This window comes from Rhinoderma darwinii, chromosome 6 (assembly GCF_050947455.1).
Source record: "Rhinoderma darwinii isolate aRhiDar2 chromosome 6, aRhiDar2.hap1, whole genome shotgun sequence".
NCBI lineage: Eukaryota > Metazoa > Chordata > Amphibia > Anura > Rhinodermatidae > Rhinoderma > Rhinoderma darwinii.
In genome coordinates this window covers 98,254,981-98,267,432 of record NC_134692.1, presented here as the reverse complement: position 1 = coordinate 98,267,432, position 12,452 = coordinate 98,254,981, and positions in this window count along the sequence as shown.

Sequence of the window (12,452 nt, the reverse complement as noted above, 5' to 3'; positions counted from 1 at the left end):
GAAATATTTAAAGAAATAAAAAATGCAAATAAGATAAACTTTTGTCTTTACGGAAGAAAATAAATATAATAGTTTAGTAATTGATATAAGGTGGACGCATATCAATTAAAGATATATAGTTGAATATATACATCATAGGGTATTTATTAACTAGTTGATTACAAATATTTTATGATAGTTTTGTTTTATTTAAATTAATTTTACATAAATGTTTCTTCTATATATGTGACAGGTGTGTACACACACACACACACACACACACACACACACGCAAATATAGATACATAAAATATGGGATATATGTTTAAGGTTTTTTAAAAGATATATGCAGAAAAAGAGGTTTGGTACACCATTAACAATTAACAATCACTCATTGAGAAATGTCAGTGTCAATGGTAAAAGTTAGTTAGAGAATAGAATAAGACATTATAATTCAGTGGTTATCCATACGTATGATGTGATTTTATTCTGATATTTTTTGAGAAAGTAAATAAAAGAATTGGAATATACAATTATTTGATATCTACACAATGATGTTTAATAAAGTAATGTTTGATGTAGGAAATCTTTATTAAAAGTGAGAGTTTGGTTTTATTTAAAACATTTGGGATAATTCAACATATACATTGAATTAAATATTGTGTCATTCTATTATGGTTTATTAATAATGGTGACAAAATTTACATACATTATGTCTGAAGATTGTTTTCAAAGATGATTTAAAAGTTAAATATACATATGTTATTGAAGTTTTACTATTTGAATGTTACAGATAATGACATATTTATGTCTGATTATCAATGTGGTATAAATTAATGTTATGATACACCGTGATTACCATAAGTTAGAAACAGGGGTGTAACTAGGAAAGACTGGGCCCCATAGCAAACTTTTGACTGGGGCACCCCTCCGCTGGGTATCACACAACCCCCCCCTTGTAGATAGTGCCTCCCAATAGATTCCACCACACAGCGCCCCCTATAGATAGCACCATACACAGCCCCCTGTAGATAACGCCTTACAGTCCCCCTGTAGATAACGCCATACAGCCCCCTGTAGATAACACCATACAGCCCCCCTGTAGATAACGCCATACAGCCCCCTGTAGATAACGCCATACAGCCCCCCTGTAGATAACCTCTTACAGCCCCAAATCCCCCCTGTAGATAACGCCATACAGCCCCCTGTAGATAACGCCATACAGCCCCCCTGTAGATAACGCCATACAGCCCGCCCTGTAGATAACGCCATACAAACCCCCTTGTAGATAACGCCATACAGACCCCCTGTAGATAACACCATACAGACCCCCCTGTAGATAATGCCATACAGATCCCCCTGTAGATAATGCCATACAGATACCCCTGTAGATAACACCATACAGAGTCCCCCCTGTAGATAACAACATACAGACCGCCCCTGTAGATAACAACATACAGACCCCCCTGTAGATAATTATATACAGACCCCCCCTGTAGATAACACCATACAGAGTCCCACCTGTAGATAACGCCATACAGACCCCCCTGTAGATAACATCATACAGACCCCCCCTGTAGATAACGCCATACAGATCCCCCTGTAGATAATGCCATACAGACCCCCCTGTAGATAACACCATACAGACTCCCCTATGTAGATAACACCATACAGACCCCCCCTGTAGGTAACACCATACAGAACCACCCCTGTAGATAACGCCATACAGGCCCCCCTGTAGATAACACCATACAGACACCCCCTGTAGATAACGCCATATAGCCCCCCCCCCACAAAAAACGGCCTATAGTTTGTCCTATAAAAGAGATGTATCCCCTATCCACAGGATTGGGGATACATGTGTGATCGCTGGCAGCGATAAATAAAACGGGGGACCGAAAGTCCCCCAAAGTTCCCCATGACAAACCTCGGACTTCCGGCGTCTGCGCAGTTCAATAAAAATGAAAGGAGCGCTGGTCACGCATGCGCACAAGCGCGACCGGTGCACAAGTCATTTCTATGGAGCTGCAGACAGACCCCGGAAGTCCGAGGTTTGTCATGGAGAACTTCGGGGGACTTTCGGTCCCCTGTTTTCCTTATCGCTGGGCGTCCCAGCGATCACACATGTATCCCTTATCCTGTGGATAGGGGATGCATGTCTTTTGTAGGAACAACCCCTTCAGTGGCGTCGCGCTGCAGCAGCCATAGCAGCTGCTAGCGGAGCCTCCGGCCATGGGGCAGAGGGCCCGTGCCGTCGGGTGGCACTGGCCCCCTCATGCTGCGGGCCCCGTAGCAGCCGCTACGGCTGCTATAGCGGTAGTTACGCCACTGGTTAGAAATCAACCAATATTTTGGTATAGCAAAGACTACAATCAAGGTAAAGTCCAAAATTCTGTAATATTAAACATTTTTATAAAAGACCAATTCCAGCTTTATCCAATTACTGCAAGCTGCAAGAGAGGAAAGACTGATGGAAGCAGATGTCAATGATACTTGCTTAGGCTGTTTTTAAAGGACTGTATCATTACATTAGATTTTCATCACTGACAATTATTACTGGAGTTTGGAAATGTTCATAAGATGCTGAATGGACTGTGTTATTATCAAGTTTGTCGTTGTCTAGTTCCTGAGCAGAATAATACCAACTTGAAAACGTAAAAGAAGTGAAGATTGATTGACTGGTGAGTGGAGTAATTGACATGGACTAGTGTGTCGGGATGCTACAACCTTGACATGCTTTCTGAGCACGAAGAAACTTACAGCCTACTCAAGCAAAAAGGAGTGTCAAAGTTAACACTTGCAATGCCTTGCCAGAGACATCACAGCTGTTTTAAAGTGACATGCTAAGTCTTGGAGATTACTTCTCAAGAGACAGAGGAATTACTGGAATGTTTCAAGTCCACAAGTTTTGTATTCAGGAAATGGATGACAGACATCAGAAGTGATATATTTTTAATATATCGGCTTTGCTATTATTTCAACATTATTAAACTATGGACAGTGATTTCATACTGAAAAATCGATGATGAAAAACATTTGAAAGGCTGCACAGCCAAATCAATCAACAATAATTAAAGGAATGCTTATGAAAGCCTTATAAACCAAGTTATGTGTCTGCAATATATAAACTTTCGATTTAAAGGACTTTTACAACTTTATCAGCATTGATTTAAAGGGATTCTACAAACTAAAGACTGCGTTTATGCGGAAAAGTTTAAAAAGGTATCAACCTGACTATGAACAAGTCAATCACAGAAATATCAATTCTACAGCACAACCATACGATGAAAAGAAGAAGAAGAAGAAGAAGAAGAAGAAGAAGAAGAAGAGGCCTTCATCATTATAGATAGGTTTAGTTAATATAAATCTACTTTTTATTTGTATCCAATCACAGTTTACCATAACATAACATTAATGGACGTTATAAAACTATTGCAATTCATTTATGGACATTTCATCTATTCAATCCATGGACATTTATTAACATATTTATAAAGAAGAAGAAAAGAAGAAGACCCAATGACTATTGTATTATGATTATTGATTGATTACAAATTTGTATATTTTGTGGGTTCCAACGTATTTCACTCTCAAGAGGGGGAAATGTTAAATACTTTATATAGTGTTATAATATAAATGTTATTTGATAGAAATAAAGATACATTATGCAAAACTATATCAGTTATTTCAGTACCGGGAATGCATGAGTAATGACAGTAGTACGTCTTCCATATGAAGACAAAAGTATCACCTAAATGTTAAAACACGCCTATACTCTGGGATATTTATGACAGACAGAGGTAGACATGGGGGGGTGGTAATTTAGGAGGTGGTCATCTAGGAAAACGCCCAAGGACATACACTGGTTCCAATGATGAGGACACACACCCAGACTAAGCAAGATGGAGACGACAAGTGTCCCATACAATGACTATGTAAGATGATATATTTATTCTGTATTACAATCTAAGTTATATTACAATATGTATCTGTCTATGTATGTATCGCTGTTATAGTATTATTTTTATTAATATATCTAAATAAACTAACCATTTTTTTGTCTAAGTTTCGTAGTCCTCATATTGAATAGCGTTCAAGAATATTGAAGGAAACACGGTCAATATTAACTATTTAATGAGTCAGAAAGAGTGACATTTAACAATTGTATATCATAAATTAAGATTATCTTACATACTTTGAGTAATGTAAACATATACTATTGTATATTTAAGGGGATTTTACACAGGGCGCTCGTTGCTGATAATTGCCCTGTGTAAACAGGGTAGCGATCAGTAGATGAATGAGCAAACGCTCGATCATCTGCTGATCGTATTGTTTTAAAAACGCAAAGTATTATCGTTGTTAGCAGCACATCTCCCTGTGTAAACAGGGAGACACGCTGACGACATGATAACAACGTATGGGGACGAGCGATCGGAGTAATGATTGCTCGTCCCTATCCATAGCTCCCTGTGACAGAAGCAGAGGAACGCCGAACATTGATGTCTTATTGATCGATGCTCGCTGAACCGGCTGATTATCAGCTGGTGTAATAGGGCCTTTAGTCTCCCTGTCTCCTAGTTCACATCTCACATATACGTCATATTGGCTATATAAACTTCTGTAATTAATGATAATGTCAGTTCTGAATAGGAATTCAGAGCTCTTTGTATACACAATAACCCTTCGTAACCTGAAGAAGCCAATGTTAGGAAACGCCCGTCCCTTTAAGATTACCATGATTACTAGTCTAGCTTCTGGGCAGTTCTGGTTTTAGATGTTGAGCCTATCCCACTTCTCTGTCTTTAGTCCTATCTGATTGAATTGTGGAGTATTTAAAGCTGTGTTGGTTCTGTTTTATTTGCTTGTGAATTTCCTTGCTGCAAGTGTTTGATAAAGCTTCTGACTATACCCTGTACCTTTGACTATTTGGACTTTTTGGAACTGGATATCGGTTTGTCTCTGGATTACCCTTTGTTTACTGATTTGGATTTTCTGCTCCTGACTGGTTTTGACCTCTGCAATCCCTGACTTCCACTAGCTTTATTATTTGTACTTTCTGTTTACCCTCTGGCTTTCTTGTTATCTGCTCTAGTTTAGCCTGTATTGCACCACTTAACCAACACCAAACTCTGTTAAAGCAACCTGGGTTCTATGCTGCAAAATCCAACTTGCCTTGCAGCAAAAATCATAGAATAGCCTTAGACTCTGTTGATCAGAGTTGTGATGGATTTGGAGTTGCGGATTTACTTGCACGCACATTCCTGACAGTCTCCAGCTTTTGTGGAATTGCTCACCTAGCAATTCCATAAACTTCCACCCTGGGAATTGCTCAACTGTTGATTCCATAACATAATCACAAGCCATTAATATTATCTTTTTTCATGATGGAACCAATGCAAGGCCTGGTGGAACAGATGCACGATCTGACTCAGCTGGTACAAGATCTGGCCGTAAAGATTCAACACCATGAAACTGTGCAGGCCCAAGCAGTCGTTCCAGTCCAATTCCGTTTGAAGCGAAAGGGAACTTAAATGATCGTTTTTCTTGTGATCGTAAGTATTTTGTTAATTTTTGGGAGAGTTGTAAGTTGTATTTTTGAATAAGACCTCTCTCCTCATGAACTGAAGAGCAGCGAGTTGGTGTCATCATTTAACTTTTGCAGGGAGATCCTCAAACCTGGGCCTTTTCGTTGAGACATGATGCCCCTGAACTTATTTCTATGGATATCTTTATTGAGGCCTTAGGTCTAATATATGGAGAACCAGATATCACTGCAGTAGCTAAGGTGAACCTGTTATCTCTCCAGCAAGGATGGCGTCCTGTCGAGGAGTTTTGTTAAAAATTTACAGGGTGGTCCATCTCTTCACAGTGGAATGATGCTTCACTCCGATGTCAATACCGCAGAGGTCTTTCTGAAACCTTGAAATATGTCCTAATAAATTATCCTCATTGACTTTAGAGGATACCATGGCTCTTGTGGTGCATCTTGACCAACGACTACAAGAGCGCAAAAATTAAAGATCAGCAATGGCCCCTCCCCTTCCCTGCGCTGAGGTCCCTTCATCTGATGCACAATAGCCCATGCAGTAGGTCAAGCTTTTGTAGCTTGTGGTTCTGCCGCTAATTTCTTGGAGTTTCAGGTTGCAAAAAGATTGGATATCCCCCCTTGTTCAGCTAAGTATCCCAGTCAAAGTATCTGCTATGGATAATACCCCTATCTCTTAGAGGGTCGGTCAAGTTCTCCACACCGCCTGTAACTTTGGAAGTGGGTACTTTGCATACTGAACTATCTCTTTCTTTATCCTAGAACATTTTCCTTCTGAAGTAATATTGGGCATTTCATGGTTGCAGCCACATAATCCTGTTATTGATTGGGTAAAAGCAGATTTGATTAAGTGCAATGCTACACTTTATGATTCTTGCATTTCTTTGTATACTACTAATGTATCTTGCAACGCACCATCGTTGTCTGAGTGTATTCAAGATTTTGAGGATGTCTTTTCTGAAATCAGTTGTGAATCTCTCCCTCCTCATAGGCCTTATGACTGTCCCATTATACTTCTCCCTAATGCTAAGCTGTCTAATGGGCATCTTCTACTCCGGAAGGACAGGCAATGAAAGATTATATTAAAGACAGTCTTCGTAAGGGTCATATTCATCCATCTACTTCTCCGGTGGGTGCAGGTTTTTTGTTTGTTGAAAGAGGTTTAAGACTCTGTATTGACTACTGTGAATTAAATAAGATTACCGTTAAAATCAGTATCCTCTTCCACTTATCCCAGACCTGTTTAAACAGATCTCAGGTGCCAGGTGGTTCTCTAAACTGGAGAAATTGCCATATATGCACGAATGGGATCATGATTTGAATATTCTGACAACTATGACTCAGTGGAGAAGAGCTTGTGATTGGCTGATGATTTCCTCTCATTGTGTGAAATACTTGGAACAAGTAAAAGAAATACATTTGTGTTGGTATCTTTACCCTTCTCGATTGGTTCATGTCATTCCGGGATACTCAAGTCTCTGTTGGAGACAATGTGGGCAAGTAGGAACATTGGAGCATATGTGGTGGTCCTACCCAATAGTCAAAGTGTTCTAGGAGGCTACTTTTCAGATTATCTCCTTGATGGATGGTTATGATGTTCCTCCAGCCTCAGATATGGCCTTATTGAATATCAGGGTAGCAGAGATGTCTCCAGACCACCGCTGGCCTGCGGTGCATATTTTAACCTCAGCGCGAAAGTGTGTGGCTTCACATTGGAAATCTTCTACTACCCCAACAATTACGGATTTATGTGCTAAGGTTAACTCCCATATGCATCACGAGTTTGCATTAGCCTCTAACCCATCACAATTGGTTGCACTTAAACGTCATTGGCACGCTTGGCTAAAAAGCTAGCTGGCTCTTCTCCCCAGAGAATATAATAGCATATGATAAAGACATGGGTGCTTCCTATTGGAAAACAGGATGGCTCAAGTAGGGTTTTTACTTGACCGATTATCACTATCTGCTGTTTAACCCCTTCCCGACATTTGACGTATCCATGCGCCAAAGTCCGGTTACACTTCAGAGTAACGAGCAGCATCACGCTGGAGCGCGATCCCGCTCGTTTAACTCGTTACATGCTTCGGTCAATAGCGACCGCAGCATTTAAATAGTAAGAAAGAGGGGGGCGACCCCCTCTAATAGTTCATTGCGCCCCCGCAACACAATCAATCAATAAATAAATAAACATAATTGGTATCGCCGCATCCGTAAAAGTCTGAACTATTACAATATATCATTATTTAATCCGCACGATGAACGCCGTAAAAAAAAAAATGCAAATGAGAGTTATGGCTCTCGAAATTTGGCGACACAAAATAAATGTTATTTTTTACACTTAGGTTTTTACTTGTAAAAGTAGTAAAATATAGAAAATTAACTATATATATTTGGTATTGCCGTAATCGTATTGACCCACAGAATAAAGTTAACATGTTGTTTTCATTGCGCAGTGAATTCCTTAAAAACGAATGTCAAAAAACAATGAACGAACCGCTGTTTTTTTCATCTTCTAACCCACAAATAATTTTTTTCCCCTTTCCTAGTACATTATATGGCACAACAAATAATGCTAAGAAAAACTACAACTCGTCCCGCAAAAATCAAGCCCTCATAGGACTATATTGACGGAAAAATAAAAAAGTTATGGCTTTTGGAAGATGGGGAGGCAAAAACGAAAATTAAAATCTGAAAAATGGCTGCGGCGGGAAGGGGTTAAAGTTCCTGACCTCTTTAGTGTCTCAGTATTTCACTTCTCTTGCCATGACTAAGAACGCAGACTGTGTTCGAAACGCGTAGGCTCGGGTATACACCCTGACTACTCCTGCCTTGGGACTGCATCTCCCTTTCGATTTTAATGATTTCTCCAATAAACATGGGACCTGCTTTTCCCTTTTAACTACTATCAGCGCTGGATCATCCTTTCTTCTACTGTGCTATTTCACACCGCGGGCCGTCGCTGGGATCCGAGCGATACTGCTGGAGGCGCAGACCGGTGAGCTGGAGGTTTCCTCCCTGTTTCTATATCTCAGTATTTAGCTTTCTCTCTTCTGTATCTCTCATTCTACTTTGACAGCAAATTTAAAACCGTGCCTGATCTGTGGCCGCCTAAACGGAAATCTGCAAATATATACGGTACAAGGTCATCAGAGTTCTTTCTTTAGAGTTTGGGGCGGGTCCCAGACTTGAAAAAGTGCCCAGGGCCCATGCTACCCTTAATCCGCCCCTATTTATGTCTAACACAGATGCCAAAATGTAACCATATTATAAGCATATAAAACCAACCTATGTCTGCATCAGGTGTCAGGAAAGCTGTGGAGGAATTAGATTTCCCCGTTGTTTTTTTTGGCTTTATTATTGGAACACTCATGTTCATAAGGGAAGCAATTCCGATAATAAAAGTGGAGTATTTTAGGCAATGGCTTTATGTGATTCCGCAAACCCTGTTGAAAAATAGAGTTATCTATCTGCCACTATTCTAAACAGAAAAGTGTTTAAAAGTTAAAGCTACATGTTGCTTTTCTGTTGCATGTTTTCCCTATTGAATTCAATGGGGATGTAAAACCCGCAACAAATGTTGCAACTTTTGCCGCAGAATCGCCACAAAAATTTCCGCCGCAAAAATTTCAACTCATAAAAAAAACCCTTACACTTATAACCCAGGTGCTGTCATAACAACGCTTTCTTCTGGTCTTCTTCCGGGTCCGCATCCTCGGATGACGTTTTATCGACATGTGACTGTTGTAGCTAATCACAGGCTGCAGCGGTCACATGGGCTGCATCTCATCACTTGAGGCCGGACTACATGTCAACGAAGGGAAATTCCACTCTAATGTGCTGCGGGTTCAAGGTCAGATACGCAGTGTATCCGAGCCGTGGGAACCCAGCCTTAGGGCATGTTCAGACATGGCAGAAATTTTCCTGCTGACGATTTTGCCGTGAATTTGCAGAAATTACAGAAATATTTGAAAGGTAGTTCGGACGTTTTGGATATCACAGTGGACTTGCCGCAGATTTCAGCCTTTGCATTGCAAAGGTAGAAATCCGCACTGAAATTCTTAAGCTTCTCCGCTGGCGGCCATGCATGCTGCGGAATGAAAACTCTGCAACGCAGCCTATGTTCTGCAACAGATTTTTCCACAACGTCTGCACTAAGTTACCTAAAAAGCCATAGAAAATAATGGAAAAAAGTCTTCTGCTTCTGCAGATTTCTACTGCGGACTGGCCTCTTAGGGCACGTTCAGATGTGGCAGAATTTCACTGCAGACAGGCAGCAGTGGAAATCAGCAGCAGCCTTTTCTTCCTTAGATTTATATAGCTTAGGTAACTTAGTTCAGAAGTTGCTGAAAATAACAGTGCGGAACTTAGGCTGCGGTGCAGAATTTTCAATACACATCATGCACAATCTGTTGCAAAGAAGCAGCAGATTTTCACTGCGAATATCAATTCAAAAGTTCTGAGGTTCAAAAGATGGATCCAAAAGTAGCGCTGCTGACATCAAATAAAATCCAGACAATTGTATAATAATAAGCATTTTATTGTGGCTACGCGTTTCTTCTGTTTAGGTTCCGATACTGGCAGAGGCATAGCTAGGGGTTTAGCACAGGTAGGGGGCAAAACATATCTGAGTGGGCCCCAACCTAGTAGGCATCCCCTAACGCTAGTTTACAACTGAAGAGGTGCATTCTAATGATATACAAGCCATCATCCCTGTATATAACCCACATCATCCCTGTATATAACCCCCATAATCTCTGTATATAGCCCCCATCATCCCTGATTATACCAGCCATCATCCCTGTATATAACGCCAATCATCCCTGTATGTACCAGCCATTATCTCTGTATATAAGCCCTATTATCTCTGTATATACCAGCCTGGCTAGTATATACATGTAAAATGGGGGTTATATACAGGGAGGATGGCTGGTATATTCAGGGATGATGGGGTTATTTACAGAGATTATGGGGGTTATATACAGGGATGAAGGGGGTTATATAAGGGGATGGTGTCTGGTACACATAGGGATGATGGGGTTAATGCAGGGATGATGGCTGGACTACCCATCATCCCTGTATATAACAACCATAATCCCTGTATATAACAAACATCATTCCTGTATATAAACCCCAACATCCCTGTATATACCAGCCAGGCTACCCCTGCCGTATAGGTTTGTACGGCGTAAAATTACTGCTCCGAGCATGCCCCGAACAATGGTAATGATATTCTAGGAGTTGCTGTTTCACAAAAAAAATCATACCATCCGTCATATCGATGCAGATCATACAGTGACTACATTACTGATTAGAGGCAGAATAAACAATTATATTAAGTGACTCACTGGTGACATCTCAGATTCTAGTTGTTCTTTTTCTCTTTTCTTCTCCATCCTGTCCAGACCTCTATGATGACTTCACACAGCCACAGCCTATTTCTACAGTTTGCTACTCAGATGTCTTCAGCTTCTCACTTTTTATACATTTCTGCACCTATAAAAAAAATTATCATGGTGACACACACTATGCCCTAAATATAATAGTTCCATAAACTGTCCCTGATTATAATAGCACAATACCCTGTGTCCCTGATGATAATAACACAATACACTGTTTCCCACACACACTGTGCCCCCTGTAGGTAGTGCCCCCATAGAGCCACCCAAGGGCTGGTGTCAGCACTAGAGATGAGCGAACTTATGAAAAGTTCGGTTCAGCTCGTTCACCGAATTTCACGAAAAAGTTTGATTCGGACCGAACTAGTTCTGACCGAACTTGTAATTTCCGTGTCCCGAGCATGGTACTGTCCAGGGTGCTGAAAGAGTTAATGGGCTGCACTAACTCTTTCAGCAAACTTGAGAGTACCATGCTCGGCGTGCGGAAAATACAATTTTAATGTAATAAAAAAAAAAATACGTTTATACTTACATTCCTCCTGTCCAGCCTCCAGCGATGATGTTTCATCCATGTCGCCGCTACAGCCAATCACAGGCTGTAGTGGCGGTCACGCACGTCACGACACGTGACCGCCTCTGCAGCCAATCACAGGCTGCCGCGGCCGCTGCAGCCAATCACAGGCTGCCGCGGCCGCTGCAGCCAATCACAGGCTGCCGCGGCCGCTGCAGCCAATCACAGGCTGCCGCGGCCGCTGCAGCCAATCACAGGCTGCCGCGGCCGCTGCAGCCGATCACAGGCTGCCGCGGCCGCTGCAGCCAATCACAGGCTGCCGCGTCAGGAAAGAAGGTCGGACTGGAGGAAGAAGAGGGACTCGTCACCAAGACAACGACCAGGTACGTATGAAATGCTTTTTATTTTATTTTTAATCAGCAGCCTCTTTTCTCTATCAGTGATTGATAGAGACAAGTGGCTGCCGATTAGTATAATATTTTTGTAATGTTTTTTCTGCCCGCCCGGGTTCGGTCAAAATGTGTTCGGCCGAACCCGGTGAAGTTCGGATTCGCTGCAAACCGAACTTTTCGCGATGTTCGGACCGAAACCGGGTTCGGTTGTCCCGGTTCGCTCATCTCTAGTCAGCACCTGACACTGCAGTCATGGCTCCTCCAAGAGTGGAATCCCCGGCCAGAGCATTGCCGACGCTCTGGTCGGTGATTCTGCTCCTGGACGAGCCCCAGACAGTGGCATATCTAAAGCAGCAGCACTGCGATAAATGAATCTAATACATTGCTGGGCAGGCCCGCCCACTGTGCTGTCCAGCCAATCAGCCCACTTCTAGCTGTTTCCCTCTTCCTCATGACCTAGAAGGAAAGGAATGGCTACAGCAAGAACTCAGCATGTGCATGTCTGCTCCTCCCCAGCAGTATGAGCAGCAGTGTCCCGCGGTTGCTGAGTTCAGGAATTCTACTCCTGCTGCTCTCTGATCCCTACACCAGCTGTATGTAAGTAGCTACTAGTAATGCAGCTATTT